This window comes from Pseudochaenichthys georgianus, chromosome 18 (genome assembly GCF_902827115.2).
Source record: "Pseudochaenichthys georgianus chromosome 18, fPseGeo1.2, whole genome shotgun sequence".
Lineage (NCBI taxonomy): Eukaryota > Metazoa > Chordata > Actinopteri > Perciformes > Channichthyidae > Pseudochaenichthys > Pseudochaenichthys georgianus.
Window position 1 is genome coordinate 19965427 of NC_047520.1, and position 17087 is coordinate 19982513.

The 17087-nt window shown below is 41.8% G+C and overlaps 1 non-coding gene across 1 annotated transcript; it reads right to left on the reverse strand.

Moving 5' to 3' along the window:
- Positions 1-1486: 1486 nt before the first annotated feature.
- Positions 1487-1605, reverse strand: LOC117464105 (5S ribosomal RNA). Its single transcript, XR_004554003.1, has one exon. It is a non-coding gene; the product is annotated as a 5S ribosomal RNA (ribosomal RNA).
- Between the last annotated feature and the right edge of the window lie 15482 nt (positions 1606-17087).

Genomic DNA, 17087 nt, shown 5'->3' on the forward strand with positions numbered 1-17087 from the left:
GAGGTTGGGTGCTGCTGCTGTGAAGAAGGCCGACTATGGGTGCTGATGGGCGGACGGTAAAGCACCGCAAAGTAGACCCCCTTTAAGTGTAGCCAGGGGCACGAGAAACATCCTCCATGGAGGTTGGGTGCTGCTGCTGTGAAGAAGGCCGACTATGGGTGCCGATGGGCGGACGGTAAAGCACCGCAAAGTAGACCCCCTTTAAGTGTAGCCAGGGGCACGAGAAACATCCTCCATGGAGGTTGGGTGCTGCTGCTGTGAAGAAGGCCGACTATGGGTGCTGATGGGCGGACGGTAAAGCACCGCAAAGTAGACCCCCTTTAAGTGTAGCCAGGGGCACGAGAAACATCCTCCATGGAGGTTGGGTGCTGCTGCTGTGAGGAAGGCCGACTATGGGTGCCGATGGGCGGACGGTAAAGCACCGCAAAGTAGACCCCCTTTAAGTGTAGCCAGGGGCACGAGAAACATCCTCCATGGAGGTTGGGTGCTGCTGCTGTGAAGAAGGCCGACTATGGGTGCCGATGGGCGGACGGTAAAGCACCGCAAAGTAGACCCCCCTTTAAGATTCCCAGGGGCACGAGATTCTTGAGGGTGTGATCATCTTGGTTTAGTCCGTGGGGGAGTGCTTAAGTTCGGGGGCCCGGGGACCCAAGGTGTGCGAGGTTCTGGAAGTACGCATGTCAGGGAGAGATCCTGGAGCTCCTTAGTCCGTGTTTTGGGGGTCTTGGAGCGGCCACAGAGAGGTGCTTTTCCCCGGGGTATGTCATGGAAGTCTGAAATAACCTGTTTGCTCATGTCAGGGAGAGATGCTGGGGCTGCTGCGTCCGTGTTTTGGGGGTCTTGGAGCGGCCCCGAAGAGGTGGCTTTGTCGGTGTACGTAATGTAAGTGTGAACTAGCCTGTTTTCTCAAGGCAGGGAGGGATCCTGGAGCTCCTTAGTCCGTGTTTTGGGGGTCTTGGAGCGGCCACAGAGAGGTGCTTTTCCCCGGGGTATGTCATGGAAGTCTGAAATAACCTGTTTGCTCATGTCAGGGAGAGATGCTGGGGCTGCTGCGTCCGTGTTTTGGGGGTCTTGGAGCGGCCCCGAAGAGGTGGCTTTGTCGGTGTACGTAATGTAAGTGTGAACTAGCCTGTTTTCTCAAGGCAGGGAGGGATCCTGGAGCTCCTTAGTCCGTGTTTTGGGGGTCTTGGAGCGGCCACAGAGAGGTGCTTTTCAAGCTCGGTCTCCTTGCAGTGTGAAATAAACAGAGTGCTCGTGTCCGATCGTGCTACTAATTGATAACTTTTAATAGGAATGTCTGTTTGACATGTGTTCAGAAAGTGCTATTTATTCAGAAATATCACTTTCTGAATGACCCATTTTAATTTGAAACTGACTTAAAACAGACCACCCGACCTTTGCAACTAATCTACCCACGTGTAGCATGCTATTTTCGGTTATAAATATTGTCTTATCACCACGGATGTGCCTGTATTTAACAACCAAAAGCTTACAGCACCGGGTATTCCCAGGCGGTCTCCCATCCAAGTACTGACCCGGCCCGACTCTGCTTAGCTTCCGAGATCGGACGAGATCGGGCGTGCTCAGAGTGGTATGGCCGTAAGCAAAGAGTTTGGAGGGCTATTGGCTCCTTGTAGCTGAGGGGGGCTGGCTGGCTGTCTCAGGGCCGAGTTTGGGTGCTGAAAGGCGGACTGCCAAACCGCCTTGTCGATACCCAGCAGCTGTGGGTTCTGCAGGGGTCCCCGGGCCTGCCTGTGAGCCTGTCTCCCCCTCTCCAGCACCTGCGAGCTCTCTGTGGTGCTGGAGAGGCATTTTCAGGCTTCTCTCTGCACCCTTTTCCCCCTACACAAATGACTTTTAAATGGATACTTTTGGATGTAAATGGTTCACTGTGTCACGGCTATGGGTCTCTGAAACAATCAGGCACTTAGGGGCTGCAGGAACACTTTACCCGCCTTGTAAACACCTTCTCCTGGGTAAAACAATCCATTTATTTCCGCCTGCTTTCCATCAGCACCCGCCAGTCATTTCAAACGGTTTCAAATCGTTTTTTCACTTTTAAAAACAGCTTTCTGCCCTGTAAATGATTTCTAATCATTATTACCGTCATGGAGGAGCTGCAGGGACACTTTACCCGCCTTTTAAACACCTTTTCCTGGGTAAACAATCCATTTATTTCCGCCTGCTTTCCATCAGCACCCGCCAGTCATTTCAAACGGTTTCAAATCGTTTTTTCACTTTTAAAAACAGCTTTCTGCCCTGTAAATGATTTCTAATCATTATTACCGTCATGGAGGAGCTGCAGGGACACTTTACCCGCCTTTTAAACACCTTTTCCTGGGTAAACAATCCATTTATTTCCGCCTGCTTTCCATCAGCACCCGCCAGTCATTTCAAACGGTTTCAAATCGTTTTTTCACTTTTAAAAAGAGCTTTCTGCCCTGGCAATTATATCTAATCATTATTACCGTCATGGAGGAGCTGCAGGAACACTTTACCCGCCTTCTAAACACTTATTCCTGGCTAAAACAATCAATGTATTTCCGCCAGGGTCACAGCCTGCTGCTGCTGCTGCTGCTGCGGCGGCTGCTGCTGCTGCTCTCCCTCCCTAAATTCACATCAAACTCACCCAGCTTTCACACACTATTTCATGGGTAATAAAGCCATGTGCACACTGTATTTAAAGTAATGTTAGCCAGCTTTCAGACACTAATTCCTGGGGAAGAAAGTCACCCTGGACGGGTCATCAAATGTGATTGAAATGGACAGATTCCTGTACATTTCAATCACTTTTAATGGGAGTCGTGAGGTGTGGATGAAATGGCCATATCTTCCTTAAATTCACATCAAACTCACCCAGCTTTCACACACTATTTCATGGGTAATAAAGCCATGTGCACACTGTATTTAAAGTAATGTTAGCCAGCTTTCAGACACTAATTCCTGGGGAAGAAAGTCACCCTGGACGGGTCATCAAATGTGATTGAAATGGACAGATTCCTGTACATTTCAATCACTTTTAATGGGAGTCGTGAGGTGTGGATGAAATGGCCATATCTTCCTTAAATTCACATCAAAGTCACCCAGCTTTCACACACTATTTCATGGGTAATAAAGCCATGTGCACACTGTATTTAAAGTAATGTTAGCCAGCTTTCAGACACTAATTCCTGGGGAAGAAAGTCACCCTGGACGGGTCATCAAATGTGATTGAAATGGACAGATTCCTGTACATTTCAATCACTTTTAATGGGAGTCGTGAGGTGTGGATGAAATGGCCATATCTTCCTTAAATTCACATCAAAGTCACCCAGCTTTCACACACTATTTCATGGGTAATAAAGCCATGTGCACACTGTATTTAAAGTAATGTTAGCCAGCTTTCAGACACTAATTCCTGGGGAAGAAAGTCACCCTGGATGGGTCATCAAATGTGATTGAAATGGACAGATTCCTGTACATTTCAATCACTTTTAATGGGAGTCGTGAGGTGTGGATGAAATGGCCATATCTTCCTTAAATTAACATCAAACTCACCCAGCTTTCACACACTATTTCATGGGTAATAAAGCCATGTGCACACTGTATTTAAAGTAATGTTAGCCAGCTTTCAGACACTAATTCCTGGGGAAGAAAGTCACCCTGGACGGGTCATCAAATGTGATTGAAATGGACAGATTCCTGTACATTTCAATCACTTTTAATGGGAGTCGTGAGGTGTGGATGAAATGGCCATATCTTCCTTAAATTCACATCAAACTCACCCAGCTTTCACACACTATTTCATGGGTAATAAAGCCATGTGCACACTGTATTTAAAGTAATGTTAGCCAGCTTTCAGACACTAATTCCTGGGGAAGAATGTCACCCTGGACGGGTCATCAAATGTGATTGAAATGGACAGATTCCTGTACATTTCAATCACTTTTAATGGGAGTCGGTGTGGATGGCCTGTTGAATCCGATTTTGAGCACTCTTTTCCCCGCATAAACTAGTTTAAAACACCGTTAAACACTTATTCTGTTGATGTCTATATAACCGACTTCCCGCTATGCATTAAGTCGGTTATATGGACCCTGTACACTAGGCATACCGCGGCCGGTAGTAAATGTCCAACCATTGTACCCTCTGGTCCCTAGGGTATGGAAGGGAGAAGGTTGAGCTTGGCCCTGAGTTGGAAGCAGGAGGCGAAGGGGTGGAGGAGGGTTGCGCGTTGACGCCTGGAAGACAGCTGATAGGAAAGGGGAGAGCATATATAGAGGGTTTAACAGGTGCGATAATTAGGCTTGTGAATGGAGGGAAGTGATATGTTGGCTAAGGAGTGGCGCTCCCTGTCATCCAGTGGAGGGAGCGAGTATTGCAATGACGAGCAATACGGAGTGTTAGGTCTTCCTGTCTGAACTTGCGCTCAGCTTCATTTCAATCAGGAGAGACGTGATGTATGAAATACATGTTTATTATCGGTCACATTATATAAATGAAACATAATGATGACAGTTTATAACAAGTGAATGAAATGTGTTTTGGCGACTAGGCCCTGGTTTTGTAGGACATCATTCGGGAAGGGAAAGAACCGTTTCCGATGAACCCCCAAAAGAAGTGAAGTATGAAGTACTGAACGTGAAGACATCTTACCTTGTGGGATGCAGTGGAAATCTATGGATGAAAATGAGAGGTTAATACATGTGGGAATTTAGACGTACTGATGCCTCCCAGGCGTCCTTCCTGGCCGTACGGGGCATCCCGGCCGTACGGTGTTAGAAATTAAAATCAATGTTTTATGGCATAATGTACCTTAAACATACCGTCAGTTTAAATGCTATTTTATTCTGGAAAAACCCGGAAGTTCTCAATACCAAGCTTTTATTCTGAAAATCCGTCATGACGACATCCGGGACTACTGCCCATTAGTATCATTAAAGTGGCTATTGACGCCGTTAACATGTATTACATATAATGTTATGAAAGAGATAAGGAGGAGAAAAGGCATGTGGAAGTAAGCAATGAATGTAAAATGTCGAAATCCTCTGTTTAACGCGATATCGGACACAGGAGAACGAGGGGGGAAGTCCCCTGCGTCACTACAGCTCCCGGAGAGGAGGAGCGAACAGCCAGCAAGCGGGAAAGACGAATGCTTGTAAGCTCTCTTGTGCACGGCCATCACCGGGAGAGGAATGCTGCAGACTTTCTCTCCTGACTGAACAATATCCTGCTTGTAACATTACCGCGCTTTTTATTAATTAAAGTACCAATTTTGAACCTTCTCAGAGACTCCATTTAGTCTCCTTTTTAAGCTTCTTACCTGGACGCGAGAATAACGAATCCAGCATAACAACGGGCAATAATATTAAACATGAACACAGACCCGGAGGTCACAACCTGACGTGCAGGGTTAAACATGAACACGAACCCGGAGGTCACGACCTGACGTGCAGGGTTAAACATGAACACGGACACGGAGGTCACAACCTGACGTGCAGGGTTAAACATGAACACAGTGACACGTATGCTGACGTGCTAAGAAACCACCACCACCAGTATAGGCATAATTACCATTCTTTTAGTGTTTGAGAGACCTTGGATAGCCAGCACGCGCTGATGTCCGGCGAATGTGGGATGTGAAGGCGGAGGAGGACCACCGCCCGAGTTGCAGGGATGAGGGAGAAATGCCTGATTGCAGCAGAGGTGCTGAGCCTATCTGAACGAAAGCCCTGATATGCTATTAAGACGCCACAACCAGTTATGCATTATTTACCATCGGTAAACTGAAGAGCTCTTAGATTGCAGCACGAGCCGATGTCCGGGCGAAGAGGGAGATGTAAATAAGTAAGCACGAGCTGTTAGCTGGAGTACAGTAATGCATGAATATCATAGCCTGGATTGATGCGAGCCAAGTGAGCAAACCCGAGAATATGAATGAAGTTCAGAATGCACGCAGAAAAGACGTACACTTAGTTAAATGCTGAGACATGACCCACGATATAGTATAGCTTAATAGCAGTTAAGTGCGCCAGGATGAGTCATAGATGCTGATAAACTGATTGAGTGATTAAGATTGTCTTCCATCATCTGAGTGAGGATGGTGGGAGGAAGGGGAGAGCAGATTTAAAGGGGTTAGCAGGTGCGATGATTGGCTAGCCGGGGCGTAATGCCCCTGATCACTTATTGAGATAACGTGTGACGCCCGATGATGTTGTCTTCCTGATTGAACTTACGCTGAGCTACATTTCAATCAGAAGAGACGTGATGTATGAGTACATGTTTATTACCGGGACACATGATATGCGGGAATAGTGATGATGTATTACGATAAGTAACTGTAATGATGTTTTGGCGATTAGGCCCCGGGTTTGCAGGATGATCATTCAGGAGGGAAAGAACCGCTCTGATGAACCCCCAAAAGAAGTGAAGTATGAAGTACGGAGCTGTGAGAAATCCTTACCTTGCGGCTGGCTGCGGAGATCTATGGATGAAAAGAGAGATTAACATGGGGACATGATGAGCGCCGGAATCGCTTCCGGGCTGCGGGGTTAGTCATGCGCGAGACCACTGCCCGAAACCTGCACGCAGGTTTAACATGACGCAGACCCACTGGCCGCAACCTGCGCCCGCAGGGTTAAACCTAAGCGCGGACCTGTGTCCGCAACCTGCGCCCGCAGGGTTAAACCTAAGCGCGGACCTGTGTCCGCAACCTGCGCCCGCAGGGTTAAACCTAAGCGCGGACCTGTGTCCGCAACCTGCGCCCGCAGGGTTAAACTTAAGCGCGGACCTGTGTCCGCAACCTCCGCCCGCAGGGTTCAACTTAAGCGCAGACCTGTGTCCGCAACCTGCGCCCGCAGGGTTAAACCTAACCGCGGACCTGTGTCGGCAACTTGACTCGGACCCACGTTCGCGACCTGCACTTGCGGGATTAGCATACGCAGATCCGGAGTCATAGCCTGACAGATCCGGAACCGTAGACACGTATACATTCTGACGTGTTACCACACCAGTTATAGGTATATTTACCATCTTTTAGTGTTTGAGGGACCTTTGGATAGCCAGCACGGCACTGATGTCAGGGCGGATGTAGGATGTGAAGGCAGAGGAGGACCATCGTCCGAGTTGTTGCAGGGATGAGGACGAGACGCCTTGATTAGCAGCGGAGGTAGCTGCGCCTATCCTGAACGAATGCCCCGAGAATAATTGGGGTGATAAGCCGGATTTAATGAGAACTTGCTTTAAGTAATGATTGAACTGGCGTTGAGTTAAGGGAATATCCCCTGAAATAAGAAATAGTGGTGAGAGAGGATTAATGAAAAGGTCTAAGATGCAGAATTTGATCATGGATTTATAAGGGCAGAACGGGGAATCGTTGCGATTTTCGTTTTTTAGCAATATACATGACATGGCCTATTATAGATGTCTCCGGTACCGATAAAAGACCAATACGTTGGAGCTTAACGGCGCGTAAAACACACGTGATGACATCACCAATGAATAGACGACTGAATAAGTTGGCAACTAATTTGGTAATCAATTTTGATCGATTAAGACGATTAGTTGTTGCACCCCTACTGCCGAGGAGATGTTGTTGTAGCAGATTCAGCCGTTGGTGCACCGAGAAACGGAACATTATTATTATTATTTATTTATTTATTTTTGGGGAAGAAAAAAGAGAAAAATACGATCATTTAGTCAATAATCATTAAATTAATATTGGGAGTGAATTCCTAATTAATTTAGTATCTGGTCGTGTCATAACCAGGATAATGTGCAGCGACTTGTCATTGAGGAGAAGAAGCCCTACGAAACACCATTCATTTCAGGTAATATTGTGTTGAAGCTTGAAACTGCGTTAGTTACTGAGCATTGTAATGGGTAGTAATTACCCGAACTGCATTAGTAATGCATTACGTTCTTCGTACGCAAGTAATACGTTACTGCAACTCCATACTGTAACACGTTACACCCAACACTGCCTGGAACTCACCTTAACTAAAGTAGAAATGTATAGTGTTGAATTTCCTGTCGGCTCCCAGACAGTAGTCATGGAAACGGGGGGGGGGGGGGGGGGGGATTGACTCTCTGTCATCTCCCAGCAGAAGCAACACGCTTCGGGTTCAATAACCCATTTTATCGGAAAGACTGGAGAGAGGCGAGCTCTTCTTGGGAGGTCGTTGCATTTATTTAGCTCTTCTGTTTCGCGAGATAGATTCGCAAGATCACAGACCTATCCTTTTTCTGCTGCCTTGTTTACTTCTAGAAAACATGTATCCCGCTCGCTCGCTCTACCATACCCACGCACACATGCACGCGTCACGCCCCTCTCTTAAAGGGGTAGCGATCTCGCTCTGCATGACCCTAATGTCATAACAATATAACGAAACATCTCGTGAATTTGTTGCAACTGCCTTTTGCCAGCGCTACCCTGACGCCTGTTTTAGAGGTGAGGCGCAGGAGGAAGTAACTTCGATGGGATGTAGCTTAACCCCTGCCTGCCTGCCTGCCTGCAGGAGGGGTTGTGGTTGAAGCCAGAATGGGTAAAGCTTCGCCTGCGATGAGGACCATTCCGCGTGAAGCCGGAAGCGCCGCATTTGAGCCAGTGATGCCCTCTCGAGAGACTGAAGGCGTGCGTCAATTGTTTGCGTGAAGAAGCCCATTTCCATTAAGCCCGGAGGAACTTCCGTGGAGCCCGATTTCCTTGTTTTTTCCTCCCGCGTCCGGGTTTGCGGGGCGGCCGGCTGGACCCGCTAGCCGAACTGGGGAACGCCGTCTGTAGCTTAATCCGCCAGACTGCGGAGCTGATGAATAATGCCTGGAGCTGGGACGAAGCTCTGCTGCTGCTTGCGCGTTGACGCCTGGAAGACAGCTGATAGGAAAGGGGAGAGCATATATAGAGGGTTTAACAGGTGCGATAATTAGGCTTGTGAATGGAGGGAAGTGATATGTTGGCTAAGGAGTGGCGCTCCCTGTCATCCAGTGGAGGGAGCGAGTATTGCCATGACGAGCAATACGGAGTGTTAGGTCTTCCTGTCTGAATTTGCGCTCAGCTTCATATCCCAGAATCCCGGTCCCGCATGCTGGCTCTTACGGAACCGACTAACTCCCCTTTTATGTATGTTCAGCTCTCAACATGCCCAGAATTGTAGTGATTTTAACCTCTTTTAATAGTTTTCGCCTCATTCTGAAATAAAGAAATGAAATGTACCAACGTGACGGCCGTCTTGGTGTGTGGTGCGAGACGGGAGATGTAGTTCATTGAGCGGTTTCACACAAAAAAAGTGTTACTTCACAGTTTTACGACACATTTTTTTTTTTTTACTTGTAAAATTATAAAATTGTAAAATTGACAAATATCATGTGTAATTCGTGGCACAATTCAAACGGGATCGAAAGATAATCTTCCTCTCTCCATTGACTTCAATGCATAACTTTTCCGAAATAAGGTCCCATGGAGCTCAACCTGAAGGGGAGGGACTTCGCCACTCTATACCCCCTTGACAGTGAGTGTTGTGTTGTTGCTTTTGTTTAGTATTTCCTTGTATTTAACTAGACTCCTTTTGTTGGTTCCTCATTTAACCCTGTGCCCTTTTTGGTCTTTGTTTGTGCCAGGCTGCACGCCTTTATTATTTTGTTTCCACTATTATATGTATAAATAAATACTTATAATTATACTAATTCCATACTGGTGTATGTTGTTTTCCTCTACCCTAGAGGGGCACGTAACAGATGATTTTAGGTGGAGAGCTTTGCAAAAATTGGGTAAATATTTTACATTTTTAGCAAGATAACTGCCAATAAAATGATATTTTTTTTTTTTTTAAAGGCCTTACCGAAAATGTACTCTGACAATGGTTGATGCTGGTGGTTACTCTGACTATGGGCTATAATAGGTTACTCAAGGATTTATGTATTTCTAAAAATGTCTGTCTGGAAAGTGTTTTAATAAATACTCATTTAATATTCAAAATGAACTATGCACTACTAGTACTCTCTTGAGTTTCTTCCCGTTAAGTGTGTATGACACATTCATAGTTTGTTAAATGTTAAGAAGCCTTCAGACGCCGTTTCTTGCAAGCTTAACAGGTTCTGATTCACTGGCACTACAAAGGCTGAGAAGGCATATTGTAAGGTGCATTTGTGAAATGTAATCATAGAAAATCACATTGATTGTTCCTAAACATCACTGGTGCTTTATGTAGGGTCCTGACATTAAACCTGATAACATACACTTGTACACTACCTATGAAAATTGATAAATAACACACAAAAGACAAATACACTTCTTTTAGAGATTTTGTATTCTGTAAATCTTCGGACAGAATATATATAAACAAGACATTTTACAAAAATACATTTCATAAATAAAAAATATACATTTCATAAAATACATTTCATAAATAAAAAGATTGACAATTGTTTAGACATGTATTTGTGTACAATGATTATAAAGCTCTGCATTGGTTTAGGGTTGTTTTTTTCTGTTCTTGGAGAGGGATCCCTCCATAGCCTTTTCCTGAGGTTTCTTCTATTTGTCCTTCGTTTGTTGAGTTTGGGTTAGTTGTTTTTAGGGTTATACGAACAGAGTGTTTCATATAGGCTGCATAGATTGTAAAGCCCCCTGAAGCTGATTTGTGATATTAGGCTGTATTTGTACATCATATATACATTTAAATGGATTAGACGATTGGATGATGTGTTTCTTCATTTTAATCTATGACATTTTTTCTAAACTTAAACAAGATAGCATTAGTTACTGTTACAAAAATAAATATTCTTATAGCAAATTGATCAGTGAAGATTATTTGTACATTAGTAGTTCAATTATTTTTGCATTCCTGGGGTAATGTTACATGTCTGCCTATTGGTCTAATGATGATTGAATGGACGCGTTACTCAAAGTCATATTTTATATCAAGTTCATCTGAAGCTGAACAAGACTGAAGACATCATGAATGCTTTTGAACCAATAGAGTATTTCACCATGAATCATTTTTCATTCCAGTGATGGAAGTCATTTAGTGATTCAAATCACAATTGTAAAAACAGCCCTAATGCTATTGCTGGTTTGATAGTATCCATGACAACAGACAGAGGCAGGATGCGGTGACAAGACTGATCTCCTGTCTTACTCCACTGGAAACTGTAAATAAGAACAAAAATAAACAAAACATTAAATCAACAAAAAGTAGAATTTTCCTTTTGTTTTATTAAGTAGCACTCAGTATTTACTTACATATGCCATTTACACCAATGGAGCTGCCTTCAATGTCGAATCCAACGACTGTTGAAGCTGCGTTGATCAAAGCGTTCGCAATCTGAGTGCTATTAGGAGCAGATGTGCTTCCAAATGAAACATCAATGTCGTTGATGATTGATCCGTTACTGCAGAAAGAGAAACACAATATTGTTTGAAATATCAGATATAGGATCCTACTCTTTATTATAAAACTTTAATAGTTTAAAAAAATTACCTGAATGAAACAACATCGAGTGATTTGAACGACAAAGGGAATACCTTTTGGAAAACATGTGTAAGCTGTAGAAACACAAAACAAAATTGCATTGGAATTTAGAGCTTTACTCATTTATTTGACTTGATCTTTATTGGTCTTTCATCAATGAATACTTAATAATTATTGTGTGGTAACTGTGGAGTAGGCTTCTCATATTTTGAGAGGGCGCTTTAGCTCTCTGATAAAATATTGCCGTAGATGTACCAGCAGATTTTATTAATAGAGGTAAACTTACCTGAGTATTTATCATTGTAGCCCGACCATTATAAGCAGCAGAAGATGGATTCAGCAAGTCACTCGTAAATGTGTCTAGAACAGATCTGAAAGTCAACCTATTTGTTATAAGGGCTGTAGTAGTAGGTGCTGCAGTTGCAGGTCGTGCAGTTATAGGTGCTGCCGTTTTAGGTTTAGCAGTTGTAGGTTTAGCAGTTGTAGATTTAGCAGTTGTAGGTGCTGTAGTTGTAGCTTGGAATGGACCTGCTGTAAAAACAGACAGATACATATTATGTTAATATGTATCTGTATCTGATACATATTATGTTAATATGTATCTGTGCCCAAACTAAGAGGATTTATTTTTTATTTTCTTTAGGTAAAACCCTGGTGCCAGTTTCTCAGAAATAAGATCAATGATGAAGGGCTGACAAAAATATATTTGTTCTGAAGTTTCTTAGGAAAAAGTATTCTTGCAACAAATAACAATTTATTTACAATATATGACATTAAACAATACACAACTCCAAACTGAAAAGCATAGTGTTCATTAATTGTGTCTTTACCTACATTTTTTCATTAGCTACATACTTTTGTTAGTAAATTATTTATAAACCAAGCATGCACAGCAAATGTTATTCAAAATGGTTTAGAAACGTATTGGAGAGAAACATTGTGTTGTGTTTACTTACATTCAACTTTGACTGAATCAGGACTTATGCTCACGTCGAAGGTACTGTTGGTATTATTCACAGCTTCTTCTAAGGTTTGAATCACTTCATTATTCTGTGGGAGATCTGCAAGAGGAGTAGTGCTGTTGAACACAACTCCCATTTCTGCTTCAATTCCGGTCGCCCTTAATGCTAAAGCTCTGTTTTATAACATCAAACGAAAAAAGAGAACAATTATGATATGAAATACTCTGTCTGGTGCCTTGTGTCGTCTGATTTACATCTGTCACTATCAACACTAAAGCATTTGTCTTTGTGAGACCCAAATCCGGAAACCTTTTTTACCTGAGCTTGCATTGAGAAAATCTGTTTCCATATTTGGCTTTGTATATCTTAGAACACTGCAAAAAAAGTATTATTGAAAGACTTTTAGTCACTTTTGTCACAATATACTTAAAGTACAAATTCAGAGATACTCAAATGGAGGTGATATAACAAAAAAACATTCACCGTTGATAGAAGTCGTGTTTCTAACTCTTTGTATTCCGGGCTTGTGTTGTCATTATAAGCATCAATAAATGGTTCGCCCTCCATGGCTGCTGTGATGACGTACGTTGGAGCAGCAGCAGTCGTAGGTGCTGCTGTTGTAGATGAAGTAGTTGTAGGTTGGACCGTTGTCGGAGCAGCAGTAGGTGTAGATGCTGCTGTTGTTGCAACAGTAGTAGTGGCTGCAGTGGTAGGTGCAGAAGTAGTTGTAGGTGTTGCTGCTGTTGTTGCAACAGTAGTAGGTGCTGCTGTCGTAGATGCATCAGTGGTTGTAGGTTGCACCGTTGTCGGATTAGCAGTAGTCGTAGGTGCTAATGTTGTAGGAGCCATAGTGGTAGGAGCTGCAGTTGTGGGTGCAGCAGTTGTAGCAGCAAAAGTGGTAGGTGCTGCAGTCGTAATCGGATCTGGACTTTCTGTAAAACAAATGTATTAACAATATGTGAATACATTTTAGTGCAAATACTCAAAGGATATATTTATCCTTGTATGATGTAAAATTTACTTTGGTTGCAGTTTCAAGGAACAATAGGAACCATAATAAAAGGCTTTCAAAAAGTAGCCGTGGCAAACATTCTATTATCTTATATAGTGAATGATGAGTAACGATTTATCAGTAAATAAGAGATTATTCAATTAAAATGCTTTCTTACTGAATATAAAATAGCTTGGAGAACAGCTCGTCCTGCATAGATTGGACTGTACAACACTGAATAGTGTTGAGGTTTTCAGAATGAGTTCAGTTGCTGACTTATTTATGAACTGAGCTTGAGCGGCAGATTCTATTCCAAATGTATTTCAAATGATGATGGGATAATATTTTCTTGCGTTTACTTACCCAATACTTTGACTGAAGCAGGATTAATGCTCAGGTTAAGAATATTGTTGCAATTACTCAGAGCTTCTACTAAGATTTCAGCAACAAAATCATCCTGTGGGAGATCTGTGATGGCAGTAGTCCCATGGAACACAGCCCCCACAGATGCTTCAGACCCTTGAGGTGTATTTAAGGCACTGTAAAAAAGAAGGGAAGGGGACAAGTATTATATTATGACTTGAGATGATTCTGTTGCCTTGTTTAATGTGTTCTTATGACACGATTAGGGCTAGAGATACACATTTTAAGACTGAAATCTTGCATTTAGAATTCAATCAGAGAAGCACTCTAGGAAAATCTTCTTACCTGAGGCTTTTCAAACGGCAGTCAGAAAACGTAGTTGGGAATTTGAGGCTGTATTTCTCGTTACACTGCAAAAGAAAGCAACATTCAAAGACCTTGACTATTGTTCAAGAACATTCTTTCTAAACAGATATGACAGTTGCAAAAACATTCTGTACAATTATTTTCATACCGCGATATCAATGACAAATGCATATTTTGAAAATGCTCTTACCGCATTTAGTATTTTTCCTTTAAGTGCTTTGTATTCATCGCTGTTGGAGTTACTGAGGGCAGGTGAATAAGTTGGTCCCATCAGTTCTGCTGAGAGAATATAAGTAGGTTCTGATCCCACAGTGTTAGGGTCTGCTGTCGTAGATGCTGTAGTTGAAAGTGCAGCTCTTGTTGTTGCTGATGAAAATATTCCAACAATAATACACAGGTTATTCTTAGCCTATTTTAACAAAAAGTTATCCATAGTTCATACTGCACTCTGATCTGTGTTTGAACAACTCTCCCTGTACTTCAGATTATGTTGTTCATTAAAATGTACTTTATATTTTATAAAGAGCCTTGAAATTGATTAAAATCAACCTGCTTACCTATTAACATGAGGGTAATTGATATTATCCAGCCGACACCCATCTTGTCCTCCTTTGAATCTATAAAATCAAACAATACAGACACTTACTCACAGGTGCAGCTTTTCAAAACCTTTACGTTCACAGTTACTACTTACTAGAATTATTACCCTTTAAGTAGGTCACAAGATTAAATCTGCAGATGACATCATTCATTACAGAAATATATTTTATATTTATTTTCATCCAACTATGGCACATTTCTTTCATTTCTGAAGTATGTGAAATTTGAAGAGATTTAACTCAACAACCTAAAATTGTTATTTCCTCAAACCTTGCCAACTGATTTTTTTGTATCCAAAAATAGTCTTTGGAATATTTGAGAAGATGTTGCAAACTGAGCATAGATGCAGAAACATTTAGAAATGTAATACATCTGAGAGATATTTAGCCTTTGAAATAGACTTAGAAAGGTACTTACCCAAAATGAGGTTAAAAATGATGCCTTCCTATTTGCCTTCAATGTTTTTGAAATATATCTCTATGTGTCTTTTAATCAAGTCAATTCCACAAATGTGATATGGCAAATGTTTCAGACCTTATGTGACACTCTTAATCTTTCATGCCTTTATAGTGAAATGGGCTGGCTCATGACGTAATTAATTGGTCATACATTATTTTAAATGTTGTTACACCTTAGAAAGCCCAAGTACATGCTGTCAATCTGTCTGTTTATTGCCGAAGTGTCATGGCACTCCCTTCATTTTTCCTGCAAATCAACATTGTTACCACGCCTGTCCCATAAGAAGGCTATACGTTGAGCAGCTTATTAAAAAAGAACAATGTCAGGTTTATTTTCAAACCTGGCTGACACAGAGCCACAGATCTATTTAGCCTTCTATTTTCATATCACTAAGTAGCAATTACTTAATGTGTTTTTATAAAGGTGAAATGATAGCTCTTCAAAAACAAATAACCACCTCCTGCCCCAAACTGATACAGAGTTATATTCGACCACCAATATTTATCAAACTGTTGATATGTATTTATTTTTGAACAATTTCTTAATTGAAACCACAAAAATCTGTCTTTTTCGTCAGGCAGATTTAAGACGGATATCTAACCTTCCCTTTCTCACTAAAATCCTTGAGAAAGTAGTTACTTAACAGTAGTGTAATTTGCCAAAAAACAATCATTTATTTGAAGAGGTTTAATCTGTCTATAGAATGCTTCATCCACAGATAAAGCGCTGGTGGGTGTCTCAAATGGCTTCTAATTGCATCAGACTTACATTCAAGGACTTTTTTAATCTTGTTTCTTGTTCTTTTTAAATCTCATTTCTGCATTTGGTATTATTGAACACGACATTACATTACAGAGACTAAAACATTGAATTGGTGAAAAAGGAACCACACCAAGCTAATACACATCCTATTCATCTCAATGGTCTCAGTTTGTACACGTCAACAATGAATCCTTCATTCATAACAAAGTTAGGGAATATTATAAGGAATCATTCCACTTCAAACATTCATTGTTTGAAGTGTGGATGATACTCAATTATATCAATCAATCAAGCCAAATCAAACCAAACCATTACTTAATTGTGTTCCAATAATGCTGGGTTATTAGTGTTTCCAAGAAGTAAAATAGGTTTAAGACTTTCCTTTTTTAATAAATCTTATAGATAGGTCTTTCTCAGGCTTGTATCAACCCTTAGTTATGATGCTATAAGCTAAGACTGTTGGGGGAATTTCATATTTTACTTCTCTTTATATGCACTTTATCTGCATGCACTACCATGATATTAACTCAGCATCCCGGGCATCATCCCCAGAGTTGTTATTTGTCCGCTGCAAGGTTCTACAGAGAGAGGGTTTCATGTGCTGAACACATCGAGGTATACAAAGAAGGTAACATGTCATTATGAACAACACCCAATGTGAACAATCATTCTGTCAGCATCTCTGCTCCGTTTTATGTCACACTCCCTTCTTTTGTGATGGGCAGCTGGTACATTCCATCAATGGGAAGGTTGAACGAAGTTCGACTATGTAATAGGAGGTTATGACAAACAAATATGTGTGAAAGGAGTGGTACAAATGGAACAAAAAACACATGAAATATTATTTTCAAGTATTGTTTTATAAATCCAATATGATCCAGTATGACATTGTTTTATTTAATAAATTATCGATAGACATTATTTTTTCCCCCTCCAAGTCCAGAGAATATATATCCTTTATTTTAAAAAATGGAAGCAAATTGTTTTAACAAACGTTTGTCACTTAAAATTCAAAACCTTTTTTAAAACCACACACATACTTGAATGTCAGTTATATGATTATGTCCAAAGTATGGAAGTAGATTAGAAAACCAGTAAGGAGAATATGATTCACTTTTTACATTACTGTCATGTCAT